We start from the raw sequence: 24874 nt of genomic DNA, 5'->3' as shown, positions 1-24874 counted from the left end.
GCAAATCAGACTTTCCCTTGTTAATATTAGTGTTGAAGACTGATAAACTTCTGAAAGGGCAGTTAACGGTTATCTTCTATTACATTCTAAGTGCAGAAATTCTGCTGTTTAAAGGTGGGAGATAACGTTTTAATGAGGTTAAGTCCTAACGTCCTCATTTCAAATCTGTCAGCTTGTGCAGACAGGGCAGTAAACACAAAGTTTTTAAGGATGGAAGGGTCCTGAGAGACAGTAGAATACGTCTGCCACATAACAAGTACTCAGGTTGCGTTGGATGAGTAAATGCAATGAAAGAATGGAGAAATACAGATGGGAGTTCAACATTTTTAAATAAACTCCTATAAAGCAGTTTTGCGATAGCAGTCATTTATATTTCTTATTTTTATTTTCAAAAAATACAAGTAAAATGAAATGATTAATCTATCACTGTTTGCATATATGAGATAAATCTACATTTAAGAAAAATATACGTACCTGATAAAATATATAATAAAATCTAAAGACAGATAAAAACATTCCCTTTTTATTTCTGAAGAGGCTAAAAGTTCAAAGATAATGACACACAATCATAATAATGATGGTGATAAACAATAGAAAGTGAGATACTATTATTTTACACTAGAAAAATCAAGTTTATTTTTAAATATTTTTAAAGGCTAAGGCCATAGCAAAACAACCCAAGAGTGGCTGAACCAAACTCAGGGAATTAAAGGAGCATCAGCCAATGCCAACAGGTCTATATAAAATACACAGAGTTTATAAATGCACACAGCAGAAGGCACAGCAGCCCCAGAGGGCCAGATGGGGACAACAGGGAGAAACAGAGGGCCATCTGGAGGGACAGTCACGCTCACACCGCTCAAAGCCCTGGGCCCCAAGCGCACCTCCAAAGTCACCTACCCTGCAGCATGGCTCTTGCCCTGAGCCTGGGTATAGCTGGAGACCAAGTTCACCTGCATCTTGGCACATCCCCCTATAACTGGCACCTCTCATGGCCTCTGTCAACCCAGCAAGGCTTGGAGAATGGATTTGTTCTCCCTGCCTTTCAGCAAGAACCAGAGAGAAGTACTGAGGCAAGAACGGTTATTTCCCTAAAAGAGACTGAGGTGAAAGGGTGCAAAGGGCTGGTTGCAAGCAGAGAGGATGGCCATCCATGGAACAGTGAGTTTCCCAACACCATCACACACAGCTACCCAGCCAAGCCTCCCCAACAGGCTGCTGTTGGCCATGCCTGAGATCCGAGCAAGCAGGGAGTAGACGGCAAGACCTCAGATCCAAGCCTCCACCCTCCCCATTCCCTTTTTCCAGGGCCTGGGACACCTTAAAAATGTTTGAACACACAAGGGCAAGACCCACTACCAGATCTGTGACCACAGTGATCTGTGTCACCAGAAAGTGACAGCTGAGGACACAAAAGTCAGGTACCTCTGTTCTCCACAGCCCCTGCCACCATTCCTGCCATGGGCAGCATCTTCCCATCATGCAGCCAGCCACCTCATGAGGGGCCAGCACAGAGCCCCGGCCCAAAGCATGGAATTCATCTCGGGCCCTCCCCTCATCATCCACAGCTTCTCAGCAGGCCCCTCCCCAAGCTTGACAGGTGCCTGGCTGCCCACTGGGATGCCCCGTGGGAGCACAGAGCTGGAGACCAGAGCCCACACAGGTGGTTTGTGTTCCGGCCTCTGCCTTTGAGGGTGCCTCCAGGGTCCTGCCTGTGTGCCAGAACTGTTTCCAAGGAGCCAGCTAATTTTTTTTTTTTCTCATTTAAGTGGTTGCTGAAGCTTCTTGTACAGAATTCCTCAGCTGGTTCCAAAAAATCTGGCTTTTTGTTTGAGTCCAAAAATCGCAGAAGCCAGTTACTTTGTAAACAGGTACTTCAGATCTCTCGGAGGGAGGAGAAGAGCTGAAAGGAGGAAAAAAGTCTGGAATATTTTCCTTCATACGCAGTCTAAGCACAGCAGCAGCATAAACCACAGGGATAGTCGGTAGAGACTTAGCACCCAGCAAATTATTCTTGGAGAAGGATTGGGGTCAAAGGCCAACACACTGTCCCCTGTGCCCTGGGCTGTCCCAACTCAAGGAGCATAACTGCTGCTCTAGCTGTGAAATACGGAACACCAGATAAGATGAGGACATGACTGGGACGCAGATCAGCACCAAGAAGACCTTCAGGAGCCGAGAATTTCAGGGCCTCAGCTCCCCAGTGCTCCCAGACTCCTCCTCCAGCTCATCATCCTCACAGACAGCACTGTGGTGGGAGAGCAGTTCGGCATCTTCTTAGGGCAAGCAGGACCCCAGCCCGGCATGGGTCATGCCCACCTCCTGCCATTTTCAGAGGCTACTTAGGCTGTTGACTTTTCAGGCCCTGGAGGCTTCCTGGAGGGGAAGGAAACTGTGGAGTCCACAGATTCAGGAGGGGTACGAGGCATGTTGTCCGGGAGAGACAGGGACCTAGAGGATGGGCATACCTTTCTCCACTTCATCTCAGGGATGAGGACTTCCAGAGACTCAGATTCCTCTGGAAATTCTCTTATGCTTCAACTCTTCTTGCTGGAAGGCTGTAGGTGGGTGCAGTCTCTCCTATGCAGCCCCTACACACTGTCCCAGGAGAGCAGTGACACGAAGACACACTTCTGGCTGGTGGTGGTGGTGATGGCCATTCCGTCGGGAAGGAGCTGTGCCAGCTTGTGTTTTTTGATCATTTGCACAGACACCACAGGGAAGACCACCTTGATATCCTTGCCAAAGAGGCTGGCGTGGAAGCAGAGCCAGTTGGGGGAGATGCAGAGCCCGCCCTGAAGAAGGAGGTCCCTCTGGAGTGCAGGGGAGCACACTTTGAGAACCACTTCCTCCAAGGGAGCATCCTTAAACAGCTTGTGGTATTGCTGGTGGTATTTATTCAGTGGTATCCCTTCTCGGCCACATTTCTTTATCTCTTCACCCTTCAAGCCTTCTGGGCAGTGCAGACTGCAAAGGAGACATTCCATTTTGGGGACAAGGAACCCCAGTCCTGCCCATGTGTCCTCAGTGCCCATGCTGCTCTGGCCTTGAGCCAGAAGCTTGGAGCAGAGATCGGAGACTAGGGCCCTTCTCTGCAGTCTGGGGGCTCCTGAACTCCATGTGGTTCCTCTTTGCAGGACACAGGACTGTTCAGAGATGTCTCCGTGCATTCGTGGGTTGCCGCCTGCCTCGGTGGCCTGGCTCCGGCTCAGAATGGTCATCACGGCACCCGCATCCCACACCCCCGACTGCGCGCTGGGCTGTGAATTTTTATTATCTGGGAAAGATTCATATTCCTCTTCCCAAGAATTATTCCATTAATAATAAACTTTTACTAGAAGAGTTGTACATGCTCACTGCAGCAATCACAGATAAGACAAACTTTACTTAAAATGCAAATGCCCCAAAATTAGAAATGTCACATTTTGTACACATTTTCCTTAACACAAGACCATAGTATGTTTGTGTGCGTGTATAATCAAACTGGTCTTTTTCCTTGCTAGCTACAACAAAACGCATCTTCACACATCAACATGCTTCCACATCTACTGTCACTTCAGCGGTCACCTATTTCTCCACCCTTGGCTGCAACTGACATTTGTCGATAGAATTCATTCTATCTGTTGTTTTTAAAATAAGTGCTGCAAAGAAAACAAAGTGCATGCATCTCTACTTCCTGCGGGTATCTCAGTATAATGGAAGTGATGGGTAAAGAGTATACACATTTCTTAAATGTAGTACTTACCACCAAATTGTCTCTTTAATAAGTCATCAGCAACTTAAACTTGAAGCAGCAGTACAAAGTATCCTCACAGGTATTGTGGACAGAAAACTGTTTCATTCCTTTTTTTTTTTTTTTTTTTTTTTTTTTTGAGACGGAGTTTCGCTCTTGTTTCCCAGGCTGGAGTGCAATGGCGCGATCTCGGCTCACCGCAACTTCCGCCTCCTGGGTTCAGGCAATTCTCCTGCCTCAGCCTCCCGAGTAGCTGGGATTACAGACACGCACTGCCATGCCCAGTTAATTTTTTGTATTTTTAGTAGAGATGGGGTTTCACCATGTTGACCAGGATGGTCTCGATCTCTTGACCTCGTGATCCACCCGCCTCGGCCTCCCAAAGTGCTGGGATTACAGGCTTGAGCTACCGCACCCGGCCTTCGTTCCTCTTTTAATTTAAATTCTTATACCCGAAACGTAAAGGATTTCTTCCTATGTACATAACTTGTAAATCTGCAAAAAAGTTCTTTGCCCACTTTTATAAGAATTTTTATTTGATTTGAAAAAAAATTTCCTATGAGATGCACTTTTCACCTAATGTGTATATATGTAACATTTCATGTAATCTGTGTATATAACTGAACATCATACATGTAATATGTATGCTGTACATACCAGTACTACACATATCACATGATATATAATGAACTCCCGATAAAATGAACACACACTTCTCATCTGAATATAATATAGTAAATACTGTTCATCTAATCTGTGTATATAACTGAACATTATACATGTAATATGTATGCTGTACATACCAGTAGTATGCATATCACATGATATAAATTTCCTATAAAATGAAGATGCACTTCTCACCTAATGTGTATATGTGATATAGCTGGCCTAGAATTAGAACCAGTACAATGCCATTTTAAAATGGGAAAACTGTTTCCATTCTCCTCACAATGACTGCTAGCCATGGCTTCTGGAAACTACTAAGATGACCTTGCAAAATGCAAAGAGAGGACAGGCTGCATACTTTCTCTTATCTGTAACTGCCAGAATTGCTGGCCTTTGTTTACCAAAGTAAGCACCCCCAGATAATTCCATCCTGATGCCAAGTAACCTAAAATTATGTGGACCCCACACCTGTCCAAATAATGTATAAACTAATGTTTACCTTGACCTCTGTAAACCACTTAGGTGGCAATCGGAATGACAAAAGTCCCCTGGCCCTTGGAATATCTGGAGCCCCCTCACCCTCCTCTCAGCCTAGGAGGTAATTGACAGCTTTCACTCCCATCTCCCTTCCTCACCCCCACTCCCAAGGTGGTTTTGTGGGTATAAAAAAGTCTTGTCACTCTTCTTTCTCTGCCATGGGTTGGAGAGACGTGAGTCCTCTGTGGTCACTGGCAATAAACCCTGCAATTTGGCATACTTTTGTTCTGGTGTTGACTTTCTGTGCTAAGTTCAATGCAACATTTTGGAGGTTCCACCAAAATATTATTTTTCATCACCAGACAAAAGCCATTTCAGAGTCTTGCCCGGGTGGCCGCTCCCACCTCGGAAGCCTCTAGGGGAGGGACCCCCTGAGCTGTCTCAGGGCCCTGGAGTGCCACTGTGGAGGAGCACCCACCCAGCTGACATTCGCCCAAAATTCTTCAGGGTCCTAAAAGCCTCCAGAGGTAGGTTGGTTTGGAATCTGGGAACCGGTTCAAGGGAAAGGGCCTGTGTCGGGGGACTGACTAGTCACTGCAACTCTGACCTGGCAAGCCTCACCGAGACGTCGCTTGAGGCTTCTGGTGGCTGTCATAGAGGGTGGCAGCCTTCTGGTAGCTGGTATCGTGGGTATATCAGCATCGGGTGGCTGGCATAGTGGGTGCCAGCCTTCTGGTGGCTGTCATAGAGTGTGGCAGCCTTCTGGTGGCTGTCATAGTGGGTGTCAGCATTCGATTGTTTTCCGTAGCCTCTGTGTGAGTGAGAGACTGTGTGAATATCTATGTAGTCCCACGGCTGAAAGCCACAGGATTTGAGTGGGCCTCCACCCGCGGTTCCACGGGAGCGTCATAAGGCATAACGGTGACTCACCTCAGAGCTGTCCTACTCGGACTTCCATCCTGAGGTGACCAGGCCCGGGGATTATACGGGTGCACCATTAGTCAAGACGTTCCTGAAATACCCCTCCAGGGGCGCGGCCAGGCAGGCAACTGAGTGGTCTCCTCTGGGAGGCTCCCACCCTTTGTTTGTCACTCTTGTATGTGGTCCTGTCTCGTCTGTAAGTTTGCCAGTATTATTAGACGTCTGCTAGCAGACATACACTGGATGCAGGGAACTTTCATCGGTTATATCCCCACAGAGATTACTCTATTCTCCTTCTTTCTCATCTTTTTCTTCTATCGCTGAGGCCTCATTCTTTCTTTCTCTGCCATGTGGCAGATAGTCTTAACTTTAGCTGTTTTTATTTTCTTCCTTGTTATCATTGTGGCCTGTAAATTCTCCCAGCCACCTCCACCAGGAACAGAGTATTTTTGCCCCTGCTGGGTCTGAGTCCATGTCAGGAAGGCAGTTGTGCCCCCAGCACCTCAGAAGAAGTTTCCTTGGGGTTGTAGGAAACAAAGTCCTAGATCAGGGTCTACGAGAGCTCTTTGTCTGGTTGGGATGGAAAACTGGTAACTGCCTATTCTGCCAGAAAAGTGTCCAATGTTATTATAAGCAGTGCCCGGTGGTGTATCACAGGGAGGCCCTACTAAAACCTGCTTTAGAGAGGGCAAAATTTGAATTAGAGGCTTTCCAAAGTTGGCTATGCCACAGAAAAAGAAAGACACAGGTAGTAAGCAAGAGTCCTGAGAGAAAGGAAAAGAAAAGAAGAGAGAGGAGACAGACAAAGAAAGCAAGAGAGAGGAAATAGGGAAAGAGAGAGAAAACAGAGAAGAGAGTGGAGAAGAAAGAAAAAAAAGGGGGAGGAGATAAGAATTTAATGCTTTTCAGGGTCCCTGTGTAAAAGTGACCAAAACTGCAGGGGCGAAGAACTCACAGCCGGCCCAGCGGCTTAGAGCTCAGTTTAAACTGACACCAAAAGCGTTTTTTTTTTTCCCTTCTCTGCCGGCTGCCCGCCCCACCCGGCTTTCAGGCAGGCCACACTGTCTCAGAGTGTAGCATTTGCATCTAAAAACTGGCTTTAAGAACAGCTTTCTAACTCTTTGTAGTGCAAATTATTTGTTAGCACAACAGTTAAGGTGGGGTGGGGGAGCCCCAAGCCACAAGATTGTTAGTTCAAGTCCTCAATAAGGCCAGTCTTAAACTGGTAAAATCTCTCAGGAAAAAATTTAAAACTGAAAGAAAATGACCAAATGGGCTTGTCACCTTCCTGACCATACACCCACCTCTGATGCATGACGGAAAACTTTAAATTAGGGTTCTCTGGCCAGTATGGTGTTAAACTAACCCCACAGAGGCTTAGGACCCTCTGTGAGTTGGGGTAGGTTGGCCAGATACGGGGACATACAACCCCAAGATAATTCAGGCTGTCTCAAACATTGTGTCAGGGTCCGCAGGCCACCCTGATCAATTTCCATACATTGATCAATGGCTGAGGCTGAACCAGCACCCCACTCCTTGGCTTGAAAAATGTATAAAGTGTGCTGAACTTCAGGTTATGCTAGCAGGCCCAAAAAGGGGCCCTCAGCACCGGTTGTTCTTCCAGGCCCTGCCGAGGACCAAGAGTTGCCTTGACGGTATTCTCGGCCCTCAGGGGCGGGGTCCTGACACCGCTCCCTGGACAGTACTAATGACCAGCCCTTGTCTCCTCTCCACACTCAAAGCAGGGCCCCACACTCACCGGTGGTCCTTCTTCTCCAAGAGGCTCCCCCAACAGGAAAAAACAATTGGGGTCACCCGTTCTTTGTTCACTTCTTGTCAAGTGACTTATATAACTGGAAAGTGATAGAAATTAAGGAGAGGGCCAAGACACCAAGTGCTGGCACAAGCTTTAAGAGCAAGGAAAAATCTGCTGGGCTGCACCCAAAATTGACACGCAGCACCTGTGGCGTGGCAAAGGGGATTTTTATGGCCTGCAAGCTGGCAGATACCTCCAGTATGAGGGGCTGTGCAGGAGGGGAGGGCTGGGGAAGTGCTGAGTTTAATAGTTCCTGGGAGGGCTGGGGAACTGCTAATATGGTGAGAGGTGGTGGGTTAGAAACCTGCTGAGATGGAAAGTTCCCCGGGAAGGGGTCGTGCTGGGAGGCTGGGGGATCTTGAAGCAGTAGCAAAGTTTTACGATAGAGGAAGTTCTGTCAGAAAGCTCAACATCCCCCGTTCTCTGAGAAGCCCCAGGCTTTGACAGGGCTCTTAAAATCTGTACTGCAGACTTATCGCCCCACTTAGAATAACTGCCAACAATTATTACTGAGTTTGTTCACCACAGAGGAGAGGAGTAGAATTAGACAAGAAGCCCATAAAGCAATACGTAGGATGGGGGGAAGATCAGAAAATGCCAGGACCAAATTAAAATGGTATTTTTCATCTACCCGACCCCACATGGGGGCCCAACACCTTGAGGGCTCTGAACACTTTTCACCGGTAATTGTTAGAGGGGGTTAAGAGAGCGGCTCCATGGTAGGGACTGTAAAAATCAGCGAGCCATAAATCTGGCTTTTGTTTCCCAGTCTCCCCCAGACATCAAAAGAAAGTTGCAAAGTAAGAGGGGTTTATGGGAATAAATTTAGCTCAGTTGTTAGAAATTGCCCAAAAAGTTTTTAACAATAGGAGCACCTTAGAGGCCAAGCAAGATAAGGGAGTTACTAAAGCAGTGATAACAGCACCCCAGGAAACCCGAGTTACCTCCCGGGAGCCAGAAATCCAGCAGAGAAGCTGCTGCACAGTTCTAAGAATTCCCCCACTTTGTTTGATGAGACGCTGAGCCAAGACCTTGCTGATTTCTGAGCTGAGTTATAACTTACTCTTGGCCACAAAAACCCAGGAGGACTGTCAAGAGACCACCCAGTTATTACTAAGGATCCTACAGACTTTAGAGTACCGGGTCTCAGCTAAAAAGGCCCGACTCTGCCAGCCGAGAGTTACTTACCTGGGTTATATTATAGAGAAGGGCAACCGGGCACTAGCACCCAGCTGAATCCAAGCAGTGCTGCAAATACCCACCCCCACCATGAAACGCCGAGTTAAAAAATTCCTTGGGGCACTAGGGTACTGCAGGCTATGAATTTGGGGATTTTCTGAGATAGCCAAGCCCCTGTATGCCTGCTCTAGAAGAAATCAGCCCTTGACATGGACAGAGGTAGAGCAGCAGGCTTTTGACAAGCTCAAGACTGCCCTGACTGCGGCCCCAGCCTTAGCCCTGCCAGACAGCTCTAGACCTTTCCAGTTGTTTGTGCATGAAAAACAGAGAGTTGCTAAGAAGGTGCCCACCCAAACTCTGGGACCCTAATCCCAGCCTGTCACCTATCTTTCAAAAGGACTTGATCCCATAGCCTCTGGGCGGCCAGCTTGTCTGAGAGTGGTGGCGACCACAAGCCCTATTAATCAAAGAGGCAGACAAGCTGACTTTGGGGCAAGAGTTAAACTCAGTGGCCCCCCACATGGTAGAGTCGCAACTCCGTGGAGCCCCATAAAATGGATGTCAAACGCCACCACGTTGCTACCTGACAGCGGGCCAGAGGAGCCAATTCATGACTGCCAATGGACAATAGATGTCCTCCACGCCGCGCGACCAGATCTCACCGACGTCCCCCTGCAGAACCCGGAAGAGGTATTGTATACGGATGGAAGCAGCTTCATGGTCAACGGAGTCAGGTATGTGGGGGCAGCTGTGGTCACCCTAGAGCGAGTTATCTGAGCCCAGGCTCTCCCACACGGGACCTCAGCCCAGAAGGCCAAACTCATAGCTCTAATAAAGGCCTTGGACTGGGCAGAGGGAAAAACTGTCAATATCTACATAAATAGTCGATATGCCTTTGCTACAGCCCAAGTACCTGGACCCGTTTATAAAGAAAGAGGGCTGCTTACCTCAGAGGGAAAAATTATCAAAAACAAAGAGGAAATCCTAGCCCTGCTAGAAGCTCTATGGAAGCCAAGGCAGTGGCATTAATACACTGCAGAGGACACAAGAAGGGAGATTCACCAGAGGCAAGGGGAAAGAGGGCAGCGGACCTGCAAGCCAGACAGGCAGCCTTGGGGCCAGTAAAACCTCTGCCTCTTCTTGTGACTCTGCCGGCCCCAAACCTGCCTCGTACCCCAACATACTCGCCTGAGGAAGAAAACTTTGCTAAAGAACAGGAGGGACGACAAGATTCCACAGGGTGGTGGATTCTGCTGGACATAAGGATTGTGCTCCCCGAGGCTCTAGAGAAGACTCTAGTTAAGGACACACCAGGCCATTTACTTAGGACAAACAAAACTCACTGAGTTGTTAAGGGCCAGATACTACATTCCACATTTGTATGAGATTGTTAGGGAAACTACTATTCATTGTAATGTAAGCCACAGGGTAAATTTAGGAGACAGTAAAACTAGTCAAGCAGGAATAAGACTTAGGGGTGCCAGCCCAGGGGAACACTGGGAAGTAGATTTTACTGAAATAAAGCCCCAGCTTGAGTCTGTAAATGCCTCCTTATGTTTACAAACGCTTTTTCTGGATGGGTCGAGGCTTTTCCTACTAGGTCAGAAACCGCACTGGTAGTAACACAGAGACTGTTACAGGACCTGGTTCCTCGGTTTGGCTTGCCCCCGACACTGGGATCAGATCATGGCCCTGCTTTTATGGCACAGGTTTCACAGGGCCTAGCCAAGGAAGCTACACTGTGCCTATCGCCCCCAGAGTTCTGGGCAGGTTAAAAAAATGAACCTGACCATAAAGGAAAGTTTAACAAAATTCATTCTAGAGACCGGTGAAAACTGGGTCAACCTGCTTCCTTTTGTTCTCCTCCATACCCGATGTACTCCCTATAAGAAAGGCTTTACTCCTTTTAAAATTATGTTTGGGAAGCCCCCTCCCTTACTCCCCAAACTCGCGGACACCATACATGCTGAAGTCCATAACCACACACTCCTTAAGTCCTTGCAGGCACTCCAGTCTGTCCAGTCCCAGGTGCACCCGCTCATCAGGGAAGTTCGACCTACCCCAGGGGACCTCACTGACCAGCCGCTACACCCCTTCCAGCTGGGAATAAGATCTTAATAAAGAGATTCACTGCCTCCAGTCTGACTCCTCGCTGGAAGGGACCCTACACCGTGATTCTGGTCACCCCCACGGCAGTCAAGGTAGACAGACTGACTGCCTGAATTCACCATTCACACGTCAAGACTGCCCCCGGATGCAAGATGGGAAGTGGTTTCATCCTCAACGGACCCCCTAAAGCTAAGACTTTCACGCCGTTCACAGTTGTCATCCTAATCTCTTTGATTCCTGTAACCACCCCCTTGATGCCCACTTATTGTCAATAGGTCATCACGGAGGGCTCAACGGGACAGTTTGTTAGTACTGTACTTGGGGCTGGAACCACCCTTGTCAACTTAACCCTAGAGTACATTCCCAGAGATCCCATAACCTTCTCCCTAGACCTCTGCACTCTCTTAAATGAGAGCCTAGATGCAAATACTATAGGACAAATGAAGACAAAAAGATGGGGTGGGGAAATGTGGTGAGGGCGAAAGAGATGGGGTGTGGGAATGTAGTGGCCGAGAAACGGCTTCAGACAATGAGGCTATATCTATGCCCAAGGTCCACACCAGATAAAAGGTGAAATTCTCATAACACCCAATACAGACAGACGTTAGAAACAGGCCCCCATAATTATACCCCCATTAGTGGAACTTGGAATAGCAGGGTCCACCGCTATAGGAATATCTGCCTTAGTCACTGGGGACCAAAATTTCCAAACTCTTTCACATCAAATAGATGCAGAAATTGCCCATCTAGAAAATTCCCTCACCAAATTAGCTAAACAAGTAGACTCCTTAGCTAAAAGGGTATTGCAAAATAAAAAGGGGTTAGACTTGTTCTTGAGGGAAGGAGGGCTAGATGCGGCTCTCGGTGAGCGATGTTGCTTCTATGCAAATAATTCTGGAATTATCTAAGACAGTCTTGCTATGATTCGAAAAAACTTAGAAATAAGAAAACACCTCAGAGAGGCCTCAGGAAATTAGTACCAAAAACTGTTCTCTTGGTCCCCTTAGCTGACATCCCTGCTCACTGGGTTAGCAGGATCCTTGATGTTAGTGGTCCTAAGATTAACATTTACACCATGCCTTTTAAACATGCTCTGCAAATTTATCCAGGAAAGACTAGATTCGGTAAAATAGTTCTAAAATCCAACTATGGGCCTCTGTGTCAAAAAGAGGACACCTATTAAAGATTTAATTTATGCTATAAGAACAGGGGGGAATGTGATATAGCTGGCCTAGAATTAGAACCAGCACAATGCCATTTTAAAATGGGAAAACTGTTTCCATTCTCCTCACAATGACTGCTAGCCATGGCTTCTGGAAACTACTAAGATGACCTTGCAAAATGTAAAGAGAGGACAAGCTGCACACTTTCTCTTATCTGTAACTGCCAGAATTGCTGGCCTTTGTTTACCAAAGTAAGCACCCCCAGATAATTCCATCCTGGTGCCAAGTAACCTAAAATTATGTGGACCCCACACTTGTCCAAATAATGTATAAACTAATGTTTATCTTGACCTCTGTAAACCACTTAGGTGGCAATAGGAATGACAAAAGTCCCCTGGGCCTTGGAATATCTGGAGCCCCCTCACCCTCCTCTCAGCCTAGGAGGTGATTGACAGCTTTCACTCCCATCTCCGTTCCTCAACCCCACTCCCAAGGTGGTTTTGTAGGTATAAAAAATTCTTGTCACTCTTCTTTCTCTGCCACGGGTTGGAGAGACGTGAGTCCTCCGTGGTCGCCGGCAATAAACCCTGTAATTTGGCATACTTTTGTTCTGGTGTTGACTTTCTGTGCTAAGTTCAATGCAACATTTATATGTAACTGTTCATCTAATCTGTGTATATAACCAAACATCATACATGTAACATACATGCTGTACATACCAGTACTACACATATCACATGATATATAATGAACTCCCGATAAAATGAACACACACGTCTCATCTGAATAGAGTAAATGCTTTTCAAGTATGTTTTCTTTCATTTCTCATTTTCTTTTCTGACACACAGGCAGCTTTAATTTTTAGTTTGCTAAGTCAACCTTCAGAATGCCTGCCTCTGAGGTGGTTCTTAGGAAGGCCGTTGTCAACATACATATACCTGTAAAACAAACATTTGTGTTTCCCCTGCGACTTTTCTCGCTTGCATATGTAAAAGTTTCAACCTGTGTTCCATCAGGCACTCATGTCTGATATAAAATTTCATGAGTTTTCTTCCAAGAGGAGGCATTTTTCATTAATAACTCCTTTCCTATTCATATCTGTGAACATTATCAATCCTTACATATATCACTTCACTGTTTCGAGACTTCCTATTCTGTTCCGTACATTTATCTGTATTTTCAGCTGTTAGTAAACAATTACAGAAATTAATAGCACATTTTGACATCTAGAGAAGCCAGTCCTTTTTCGGTCCATTATAAAATTACTAAAAACGTCATCACAATAGTAAAAGACAGCAGGTGTTGCGCGAAATTGTTTCATTCGCTTTATGTAAAATTGACACACGCAGAAAGAGTTCACGTTTTGAGAAAAATGTGTGTTCTCATTCAAGAACACAAACCCACCTCCCACTTCCAAGTTTTCCTCCAAGACCCTTCAGCAAAGAACCCAGCAGTTTTATCTGAGAAATGTTCGCCTACTGAAAATGACCCGGCACGTTTGAGAGAGGAATGAGATCTCTCAGGAGGGACCTCCCGTGATGTATAAAACACCAAATAACAACGCGGTGTATGCCTAACTTGGTTCAACCGCTCACCTTCTCCACCAGGTGCTCCAGCCGGGGAATTAGGAGGGATGAAGCAGCTGAGGCTCATTTGGCTGCGCTGCTCCGAGGGTGCCCGGCGCCCTCCAAGGCCCCGTCCCGGGGCGAAGCCGGGCCTCGGGAACCCCCCAACCCGGGCTGAGCCCCGCTACCTGCGCGGCTTGTCCCGGGCGTCCAGGTCTCCGCTCCTGCGCTCCAGGCAGCTCCTCCTCCCCCGGCGTCGCCCCGGACAGCCGCCCTGTGGATCCTCCGCGGTTCCTCGTCCCGGAAGCGGTGTAGACGGGGTCCATGGAGCCCAGGACCTGAGGTTCTGCTCTGCCTCGGGCCCTGGCTCCGAAGCCGAGGAGCTTCTACAAGGTGGTGACTTCTCAGATCCCCAACAGTCAGCTCCTGAGCCGCGGCTCCTCCCACGCCCACCTGCGCCAACCCCCACCTGCGATCCCAAACCCGCTTTCTAGCCCAGAACCCGCGAGCCAGCCGGGGCCTCTACAGCCTTCAGCCTCTCAGACCCAGCGAGCCCCGCAAAGCCGTTCCGCGCGCCTGCGCCACGGTGGCCGCCCGACTCCCGGAAGCCGCTCGCAGGTGCGCCCAGGCAGGTGGGGCTGCAGCTCCGGGTTCTCCTGGGCTCGCCCGGGCTGCCGGAGGACCACAGGTGCAGGATCTCAGGCGCGCATCTTCTTCTTTTTTTTTTTTTTGAAACGGAGTTTCGCTCTTGTTACCCAGGCTGGAGTGCAATGGCGCAATCTCGGCTCACCGCACCCTCCACCTCCTGGGTTCAGGCAATTCTCCTGCCTCAGCCTCCCGAGTAGCTGGGATTACAGGCACGTGCCACCACGCCCAGCTAATTTTTTGTATTTTTAGTAGAGACGGGGTTTCACCATGTTGACCAGGATGGTCTCGATCTCTTGACCTCGTGATCCACCCGCCTTGGCCTCCCAAAGTGCTGGGATTACAGGCGTGAGCCACCGCGCTCGGCCCTCAGGCGCGCATCTTCTATCACAAACATGAGTTCCTGATGGAACATTATCAGTCCTTACACGTATCTCATCTAAGGGAGGAGGGGGAGGCCTCTCGGACCCTGTGGCAGCCCCACTCCTCAAAGGGAGATCGGGTCTGGCATGGGCACTGGAGCGGCTTCGCGGATGGCCTGGCTTCAGCGCTGAAACTCTGGCCCCGGGGTCTGTCTGGCAGGTGTCACAGAGCGGGAGGCGTATGGAAAGTCAGGGGTTGCTCCTCCCCCACCGGCCCCCACTGCTGCCCATGCCGGACGTGCAGTTTGAGGGTGCAGTGCTGGTACTGGTGTGGTATGGTGGAGCTTCCCTTGGGTGGCATCAGGGTCGCCGAGTGCACAGTCCACCTGGCCTGAGGGTCCGCTCCTCTTGAACACCTCTCCGGATCCTGGGCCCCTGCTCTGGACATTCTGCATCCGCACCGATGAGACTGAGTGGCTGCAGGCGGCCGGCCACCTGACTTTTCGGCGTGGGTGCCCCAACCTGGGATTCCTGCTGCTAGGGGTGAGGGCCTGGTCTGGGGTGTCTAGCCACTTGATGCTCCCATGCCACATCTAGGCTGCAGGGGTGATCCGGGTGCCAGCGGTGGATGGGGGGGCCTGGTACCTGATGTCCTCAGGGTCAAGTGCATCGCCCGCCCACCTGAGGGTCTGCTCTGCCTTGGGCCTCCTCCAAGAGTGCAGCGGCCACCAGGTGGCAATTTAGGAATGCTTAAATTGAAGGAAATATTCTTTCTCTATCTTTTAGAAATAAGTGGTGATTTTGTTTTGTGTTTGATAGCTATAGCACAAAACAAAGGTGATGCAGGGGTGAAGGACCACAGCCGGTTCCTCTGTCAATTACCTCCAGACATAAACGTTATTTCTTAATAATTAAATATCCAAACTACTTTTAATAGTCTACCATCTCTGAAATCCCGAATTATTCGTTTTTTCTTTGTTTATAAAACCATTGCTATAATAAAATAAAAATCACAAAACTCACATTTCATTGGGTTTAAAAAAACTTAAAACGTATTATACATAAAAGATGATAAGATGTATTTGTTTCATCATAAAAATTATGGGTTTGCAAGATTTTTTATGTTTAGCTACATTCCTATGATTCCTTAACTTTGACCCCTCAAATCTTATGTCCTCGCATTTCAAAACCAATCATACCTTCCCAACAGTCCCACAAGTCTTATTTCCACATTAACTCAAAAGTTCACAGTCCATAGTCTCATTTGTGAAAAGGCAAGTCCCTTCCACCTATGAAGCTGTAATGTGAAAAGCAAGCTAGTTACGTCCTACATACAATGGGGATACAGGCATTGGGAAAACACAGGTGTTCCAAATGTGAGAAATAAGGGGGTTACAGGTCCCATTCAAGATAGAAATCCAATAGGGCATTCAAATTATAAAGTTCTAAAACAACCTCCTAATACAAGACTCCAGGTCTCATATTCCTAACCCTAACCCTAACCCTAACTCTAGCCCTAACCCATAACTCCTAACTTTAAGACTAACCATGAACCCTAACCCTAACCCTGCCCTAAACCCTAACCCTAACCCTACCCCAACCCTACCCTAACACTGACCATAACGCTGACCCTCTAACCCTAACCCTAACCCCTAACCTTAAACATAGCCCTAGCCCTAATCCTAATGCAAAGCCTTGTGGTAGGCCTAACTCTAACACTAACTCTAGCCCTAATCCTAACCCTAACCCTAACCCCTAACCCTAACCCTCACACTAACCCTAACCCTAAACACTAAGCCAAACCCTAACACCTACCCCTAAACCAACCAACCCTACCCCAAACCCTAATCCTAACTTTAACCCCAACCCTATTTCTAAACCTAACCCTAACCCTAAAATCCTAACTTACCCTAATCACTGCCCTAAACCCAAACCCTAATTCCTACTTTAAACTGTAAACCTGAATGCTAACCCTTAATCCTAATCACTAACCCTAACCTTTAATCCTAATCCCTAATCCTAACCTTACTCCGATTAAATCTAATGTAAGCTTAACCCTCAATCATGAACCCTAATGTTACTTTTACCTACTCTAATTCTTACCTTAAGCTAAACCTACTCTAACCTGTATATAACCCCAATCCAAAATCTTACTAAAACTTTCACCCTAACCCTTCACTGTAATTCTGACCTGTCAACCTAACCCTATTAGCCTAATCTCTCCTTCTAATCTCTACTATGGAGCTCTCAACCTGAACCTCCTATCTCGGAGCCCTTAAACCATAATCTTTTTTTATGTTTTTTGAGATGGAGTTTCACTCTTGTTACACAGGCTGGAGTGCAATGGCGTGATCTCAGCTCACTGCAACCTTCCACATCCTGGGTTCAGGCAATTCTCCTGCCTCAGCCTCCTGAGTAGCTGGGATTACAGGTGTGCGCCACCATGCCCAGCTAATTTTTTGTATTTTAAGTAGAGACGGGGTTTCACCATGTTGACCAGGATAGTCTCGATCTCTTGACCTTGTGATCCACCTGCCTTGGCTTCCCAAAGTGCTGGGATTACAGGCGTGAGCCACTGTGCCCGGCCCCAGCCATAATCTTTAACTGGTAAACTCTTAGCCTGTAAAGCCCTATGTCCTGATTGTGTAATACCCTTACACACTAACTCTGTAAATAGTAACCGCCATCTCTACCCAATCCCACCCTGATCCATCCTACACAGTGTCATGCCATTTCAAGGACTGAAATCTACGATCTATAACCTCAGAAGTGCAGACTTAGAAATCCTCAACAAAATAATAGTAAATTTAAACCAACAGCATTTGGAAAGGATCAAACACCATGAACATGATTTCTTTATCCTAGAAGAGCAACTCTGGTTCCACACACTAACTCCATCAATGTAACACACTGTATTATTAGAATGAATAGAAAGCACTCCGTAATTCTTTCAACTGATGCAGAAAGGGCTGCCGACAAAGTTCAATATCATGTCAGGATAAAGAACTCTCACAAACCTAGAAACGATAAAAAACACTCACAAACCTAGAAACGATAAAAAACACTCACAAACCTAGAAACGATAAAAAACACTCACAAACCTAGAAACGATAAAAACTCACAAACCTAGAAACGATAAAAAAACACTCACAAACCTAGAAACGATAAAAACTCACAAACCTAGAAACGATAAAAACTCACAAACCTAGAAACGATAAAAAACACTCACAAACCTAGAAATGATAAAGAACACTCACAAACCTAGAAATGATAAAAAACACTCACAAACCTAGAAACGATAAAAAACACTCACAAACCTAGAAACGATAAAAAACACTCACAAACCTAGAAACGATAAAAAACACTCACAAACCTAGAAACGATAAAAACTCACAAATCTAGAAACGATAAAAAACACTCACAAACCTAGAAACGATAAAAAACACTCACAAACCTAGAAACGATAAAGAACACTCACAAACCTAGAAACGATAAAAAACACTCACAAACCTAGAAACGATAAAAAAACACTCAGAAACCTAGAAACGATAAAAAACACTCAGAAACCTAGAAACGATAAAAAACACTCACAAACCTAGAAACGATAAAAAACACTCAGAAACCTAGAAACGATAAAAAACACTCACAAACCTAGAAACGATAAAAAACACAAACCGAGAAACGATAAAAAACACTCACAAACCTAGAAACGATAAAAAAACACTCACAAACCTAGAAACGATAAAAAACACTCACAAACCTAGAAACGACAAAAAACACTCACAAACCTAGAAACGATAAAAAACACTCAGAAACCTAGAAACGATAAAAAACACTCAGAAACCTAGAAACGATAAAAAACACTCACAAACCTAGAAACGATAAAAAACACAAACCTAGAAACGATAAAAAACACTCACAAACCTAGAAACGATAAAAAAACACTCACAAACCTAGAAACGATAAAAAACACTCACAAACCTAGAAACGACAAAAAACACTCACAAACCTAGAAACGATAAAAAACACTCAGAAACCTAGAAACGATAAAAAACACTCACAAACCTAGAAACGATAAAAAACACTCACAAACCTAGAAACGATAAAAAACACTCAGAAACCTAGAAACGACAAAAAACACTCACAAACCTAGAAACGATAAAAAACACTCACAAACCTAGAAACGATAAAAAACACTCACAAACCTAGAAACGATAAAAAACACTCACAAACCTAGAAACGATAAAAAACACTCACAAACCTAGAAACGATAAAAAACACTCACAAACCTAGAAACGATAAAAAACACTCACAAACCTAGAAACGATAAAAAACACTCACAAACCTAGAAACGATAAAAAAAACACTCAGAAACCTAGAAACGATAAAAACACTCACAAACCTAGAAACGATAAAAAACACTCACAAACCTAGAAACGATAAAAAACACTCAGAAACCTAGAAACGATAAAAAACACTCACAAACCTAGAAACGATAAAAAACACTCACAAACCTAGAAACGATAAAAAACACTCAGAAACCTAGAAACGACAAAAAAAACTCACAAACCTAGAAACGATAAAAAACACTCAGAAACCTAGAAACGATAAAAAACACTCACAAACCTAGAAACGATAAAAAACACAAACCTAGAAACGATAAAAAACACTCACAAACCTAGAAACGATAAAAAAACACTCACAAACCTAGAAACGATAAAAAACACTCACAAACCTAGAAACGATAAAAAACACTCAGAAACCTAGAAACGATAAAAAACACTCACAAACCTAGAAACGATAAAAAACACAAACCTAGAAACGATAAAAAACACTCACAAACCTAGAAACGATAAAAAAACACTCACAAACCTAGAAACGATAAAAAACACTCACAAACCTAGAAACGACAAAAAACACTCACAAACCTAGAAACGATAAAAAACACTCAGAAACCTAGAAACGATAAAAAACACTCACAAACCTAGAAACGATAAAAAACACTCAGAAACCTAGAAACGATAAAAAACACTCACAAACCTAGAAACGATAAAAAACACAAACCTAGAAACGATAAAAAACACTCACAAACCTAGAAACGATAAAAAAACACTCACAAACCTAGAAACGATAAAAAACACTCACAAACCTAGAAACGACAAAAAACACTCACAAACCTAGAAACGATAAAAAACACTCAGAAACCTAGAAACGATAAAAAACACTCACAAACCTAGAAACGATAAAAAACACTCACAAACCTAGAAACGATAAAAAACACTCAGAAACCTAGAAACGATAAAAAACACTCACAAACCTAGAAACGATAAAAAACACAAACCTAGAAACGATAAAAAACACTCACAAACCTAGAAACGATAAAAAACACTCACAAACCTAGAAACGACAAAAAACACTCACAAACCTAGAAACGATAAAAAACACTCAGAAACCTAGAAACGATAAAAAACACTCACAAACCTAGAAACGATAAAAAACACTCACAAACCTAGAAACGATAAAAAACACTCACAAACCTAGAAACGATAAAAAACACTCAGAAACCTAGAAACGATAAAAAACACTCACAAACCTAGAAACGATAAAAAACACTCACAAACCTAGAAACGATAAAAAACACTCACAAACCTAGAAACGATAAAAAACACTCACAAACCTAGAAACGATAAAAAACACTCAGAAACCTAGAAACGATAAAAAACACTCACAAACCTAGAAACGATAAAAAACACTCACAAACCTAGAAACGATAAAAAACACTCACAAACCTAGAAACGATAAAAAACACTCACAAACCTAGAAACGATAAAAAACACTCAGAAACCTAGAAACGATAAAAACACTCACAAACCTAGAAACGATAAAAAACACTCAGAAACCTAGAAACGATAAAAACACTCACAAACCTAGAAACGATAAAAAACACTCACAAACCTAGAAACGATAAAAAACACTCAGAAACCTAGAAACGATAAAAAACACTCAGAAACCTAGAAACGATAAAAAACACTCACAAACCTAGAAACGATAAAAAACACTCAGAAACCTAGAAACGATAAAAAACACTCAGAAACCTAGAAACGATAAAAAACACTCACAAACCTAGAAACGATAAAAAACACTCAGAAACCTAGAAACGACAAAAAACACTCACAAACCTAGAAACGATAAAAAACACAAACCTAGAAACGATAAAAAACACTCACAAACCTAGAAACGATAAAAACACTCACAAACCTAGAAACGATAAAAAACACAAACCTAGAAACGATAAAAAACACTCAGAAACCTAGAAACGATAAAAACACTCACAAACCTAGAAACGATAAAAAACACTCAGAAACCTAGAAACGATAAAAACACTCACAAACCTAGAAACGATAAAAAACACAAACCTAGAAACGATAAAAAACACTCAGAAACCTAGAAACGATAAAAACACTCACAAACCTAGAAACGATAAAAAACACTCAGAAACCTAGAAACGATAAAAACACTCACAAACCTAGAAACGATAAAAAACACAAACCTAGAAACGATAAAAAACACTCAGAAACCTAGAAACGACAAAAAACACTCACAAACCTAGAAACGATAAAAAACACAAACCTAGAAACGATAAAAAACACTCACAAACCTAGAAACGATAAAAACACTCACAAACCTAGAAACGATAAAAAACACAAACCTAGAAACGATAAAAAACACTCAGAAACCTAGAAACGATAAAAACACTCACAAACCTAGAAACGATAAAAAACACTCAGAAACCTAGAAACGATAAAAACACTCACAAACCTAGAAACGATAAAAAACACAAACCTAGAAACGATAAAAACACTCACAAACCTAGAAACGATAAAAAACACAAACCTAGAAACGACAAAAAACACTCACAAACCTAGAAACGATAAAAAACACTCACAAACCTAGAAACGATAAAAAACACTCACAAACCTAGAAACGATAAAAAACACTCACAAACCTAGAAACGATAAAAAACACTCAGAAACCTAGAAACGATAAAAAACACAAACCTAGAAACGATAAAAAACACTCACAAACCTAGAAACGATAAAAACACTCACAAACCTAGAAACGATAAAAACACTCACAAACCTAGAAACGATAAAAAACACAAACCTAGAAACGATAAAAAACACTCAGAAACCTAGAAACGATAAAAACACTCACAAACCTAGAAACGATAAAAAACACTCAGAAACCTAGAAACGATAAAAAACACTCAGAAACCTAGAAACGATAAAAAACACTCAGAAACCTAGAAACGATAAAAAACACTCAGAAACCTAGAAACGATAAAAAACACTCACAAACCTAGAAACGATAAAAACTCACAAACCTAGAAACGATAAAAAACACTCACAAACCTAGAAACGATAAAAAAACACTCAGAAACCTAGAAACGATAAAAAACACTCACAAACCTAGAAACGATAAAAACTCACAAACCTAGAAACGATAAAAAACACTCACAAACCTAGAAACGATAAAAAACACTCACAAACCTAGAAACGATAAAAAACACTCACAAACCTAGAAACGATAAAAAACACTCACAAACCTAGAAACGATAAAAAACACTCACAAACCTAGAAACGATAAAAAAAAGCACTCAGAAACCTAGAAACGATAAAAACACTCACAAACCTAGAAACGATAAAAAACACTCAGAAACCTAGAAACGATAAAAACACTCACAAACCTAGAAACGATAAAAAACACTCAGAAACCTAGAAACGATAAAAAACACTCACAAACCTAGAAACGATAAAAAAACACTCAGAAACCTAGAAACGATAAAAAATACTCACAAACCTAGAAACGATAAAAAATACTCACAAACCTAGAAACAGGATGTTTCTTAAACATGATAAAAAGCAATTTTGTAAAACCAACAGTAAACATACTCAATTGTCATCACTGAAAGTTTTATTCCTAATAGAATAACAAGGCACAGACACCCACGTGCACTCTTGTATTCAACAGTATTGGAAGATACAGGTAGGGCAATTATGCAAGAAAATAAAATAACAACTATTCAAGGGTCAATTCTCACCTGATCTCATACATGGACATTCCTAAGGAATGTTCAAAAAACTATTAGAAATAGTAACCAAATGGGGAAAACGTACAAGCACAATACCAACACAAAAATCCATTTTATTATTATTATTAGTAGTAGTAATTATTATATAGTAATTATTATTATCATTATCATTACTATTTCTTTTTGAGATGGAGTTTTACTCTTCTCACCCAGGCTGGAGTACAAAGGCATGTTCTTGGCTCATTAAAGCCTCCATCTCCCAGTTTCGAGCAATTGTCCTGCTTCAGGCTCCTGAGTAGCTGGAATTACAGGCATGCACCACCACACCAAGATAATTTTTGTATTTATAGTAGGAAATGGGTTTTGTCATGTTGCCCAGGCTGGTCTCATACTCCTGACCACAGGTGGTCTGCCTGCCTTGGCTTCCCAAAGTGCTGGGATTACAGGTGTGAGCCATGGTGCCTGGCAGAAAAATCCATTTTATATGTATACACTAGCAGTGAATAATCTGAAAAGGAAATTATAAAAATTTCACTTTAAATAAAACCAATAACAATAATAAGGAATAAATGTAATCAAAGGGCAAGACTTAGATGGGAAAAAATATAAAACATTGCTTAAGGAAATGAAATCTGAAATAAATGTAAAAACATGTTACATTCATGGATTTGAAGACAGTATTTGTCAAGTTTGCCAAACGGCACAAAGCAAACTTCTAATTCAATGTTATTCCTACAAAAATCCCAAAGGCCATGGGACAGACATGGGAAAGCCAATCCCAACATTCATATGGAATTTTAATTCACCCTCAACAGCCAACCAATCTAGAAAAATAACTCCAGATTTGGAGGTTTGCACAGCCCAATTTCAAATTTTATTACAAAGCAACAGTAATCAAAACAGCATCATACTGGCACAAGAATAAACAGAAAGCTCAATAGAATTGGATTGGGAGTCCAGAGAGAAAATAGTACCTCTATGCTCAAAGGATTTTACACAAGATCCACAACCATTAAACTGGGGAAAGAATGCTGCCCTCAACAAGTGATGTAAGGCAAGCTGCTATCCACATAAAGGGACATGAAATTGTATCCCTACCTCATGGATCAAACACCTAAAGATGGGAAAACTAAAAACTCTAGAAGAAAACACACAGTTAAACCTTCCTGATCTTGGATATAGCGATGGTTTCTCAGATCTGACACCAAAAGCACAAACCACAAAAGGAAAAATAGGTAAAATGATTTCCTCAAAATTAAAAACTTTTATGCCTCAGAAGACATGATGAAAAAAGTTGAAAGACAAAATTGTTAGAAAAGGAGAAACAACTATCTTCTACCACACGCTCAACACTCAACACAGAACACTTCTGTTACCAGATGGGCTTTTTCCCCACACAGACCAAATCCTGGGTACCAGCCGGGTGTCCCACGGTGCAATTCAATTCTGACACCACCAGGAGAAAGCATCAGACCCAGAGGCTAAGGGCTCAGTCCGAGGAAAACAGGTCACGCAGCTTGTGGCTTGCAACACACGAGAGGATGGTAAACATGAGGATGATAATTTAAAAAGTGACTTTATAAAAGAGCTTAGCTAAAGGAATGTACAGGCTCCTGACTTAAGGGAACAGAATCCACTTTCAGGGCAGAAAGCAGGAGCTCTGAAAGGGGGACTTGGCAGGGGCATGCGGGGGATGGGGTGAGGAGGGGCAGGGTCGATGGGACTTGCTCTGATGTTTTCTCCACTGGGTGGTCTTGTTAGCACCACCATGGGCAGAGCCAGGTTGTAAATGGACTGCTGGATCCTGGCAACCTCCAGGCAGGGGAGAGTTCTGGGGGTGCCTAGTTTGTTTCAAGTTTCAGTCTCTGGAACTTACAAGTAAACACACAGTTTAAAAAGCTTGCAGTGTAGGCAGTGTCTGCTGCAGGCAGTAAAGCTTATCATTGCAGTCCTAAAAAGCTAAGGAGGAAGTGTGGGAAAAGGAAGGAGGTAAAATAATACGTATCTTCTTTAAGAAAGTAAGGTGCTCAGTTACAGGACTGTAACCACGTGAGATGCCAGCCGCAAACAGTAGGGTCCCAGGTTAACTTCTGTGGACTTGGCTACAGGTCGGAGGCTCCCACAACACCCTTATTAAGTTCAGCAA

The 24874-nt window shown here is 43.8% G+C and overlaps 1 long non-coding RNA gene and 1 pseudogene across 8 annotated transcripts in view; both read right to left on the bottom strand.

Annotated features, from left to right (window-relative positions):
* Window positions 1–24874, bottom strand: part of LOC128931440 (uncharacterized) — a 133493-nt gene that overhangs the window by 55585 nt on the left and 53034 nt on the right. For 3 of the 8 annotated variants that reach the window (XR_013528399.1, XR_013528398.1, XR_013528400.1), the window contains exon 1: window positions 13818–14188. The exons of 4 other annotated variants lie outside the window; for them this stretch is intronic. This is a non-coding gene — a long non-coding RNA (uncharacterized LOC128931440). Of the gene's footprint in view, window positions 1–13817; window positions 14189–22502; window positions 23237–24874 lie in introns of those variants that run through there. One more of the 8 variants, XR_008479792.2, reaches the window with a different exon arrangement.
* LOC100385183 (GRAM domain-containing protein 2A pseudogene) lies at window positions 524–4971 on the bottom strand (annotated as a pseudogene).

The sequence above is a fragment of the Callithrix jacchus genome, chromosome 2 (assembly GCF_049354715.1).
Source record: "Callithrix jacchus isolate 240 chromosome 2, calJac240_pri, whole genome shotgun sequence".
Lineage (NCBI taxonomy): Eukaryota > Metazoa > Chordata > Mammalia > Primates > Cebidae > Callithrix > Callithrix jacchus.
The sequence above is the reverse complement of the archived record's forward strand: the minus strand, read 5'-3'. Positions and strand labels throughout refer to the sequence as shown.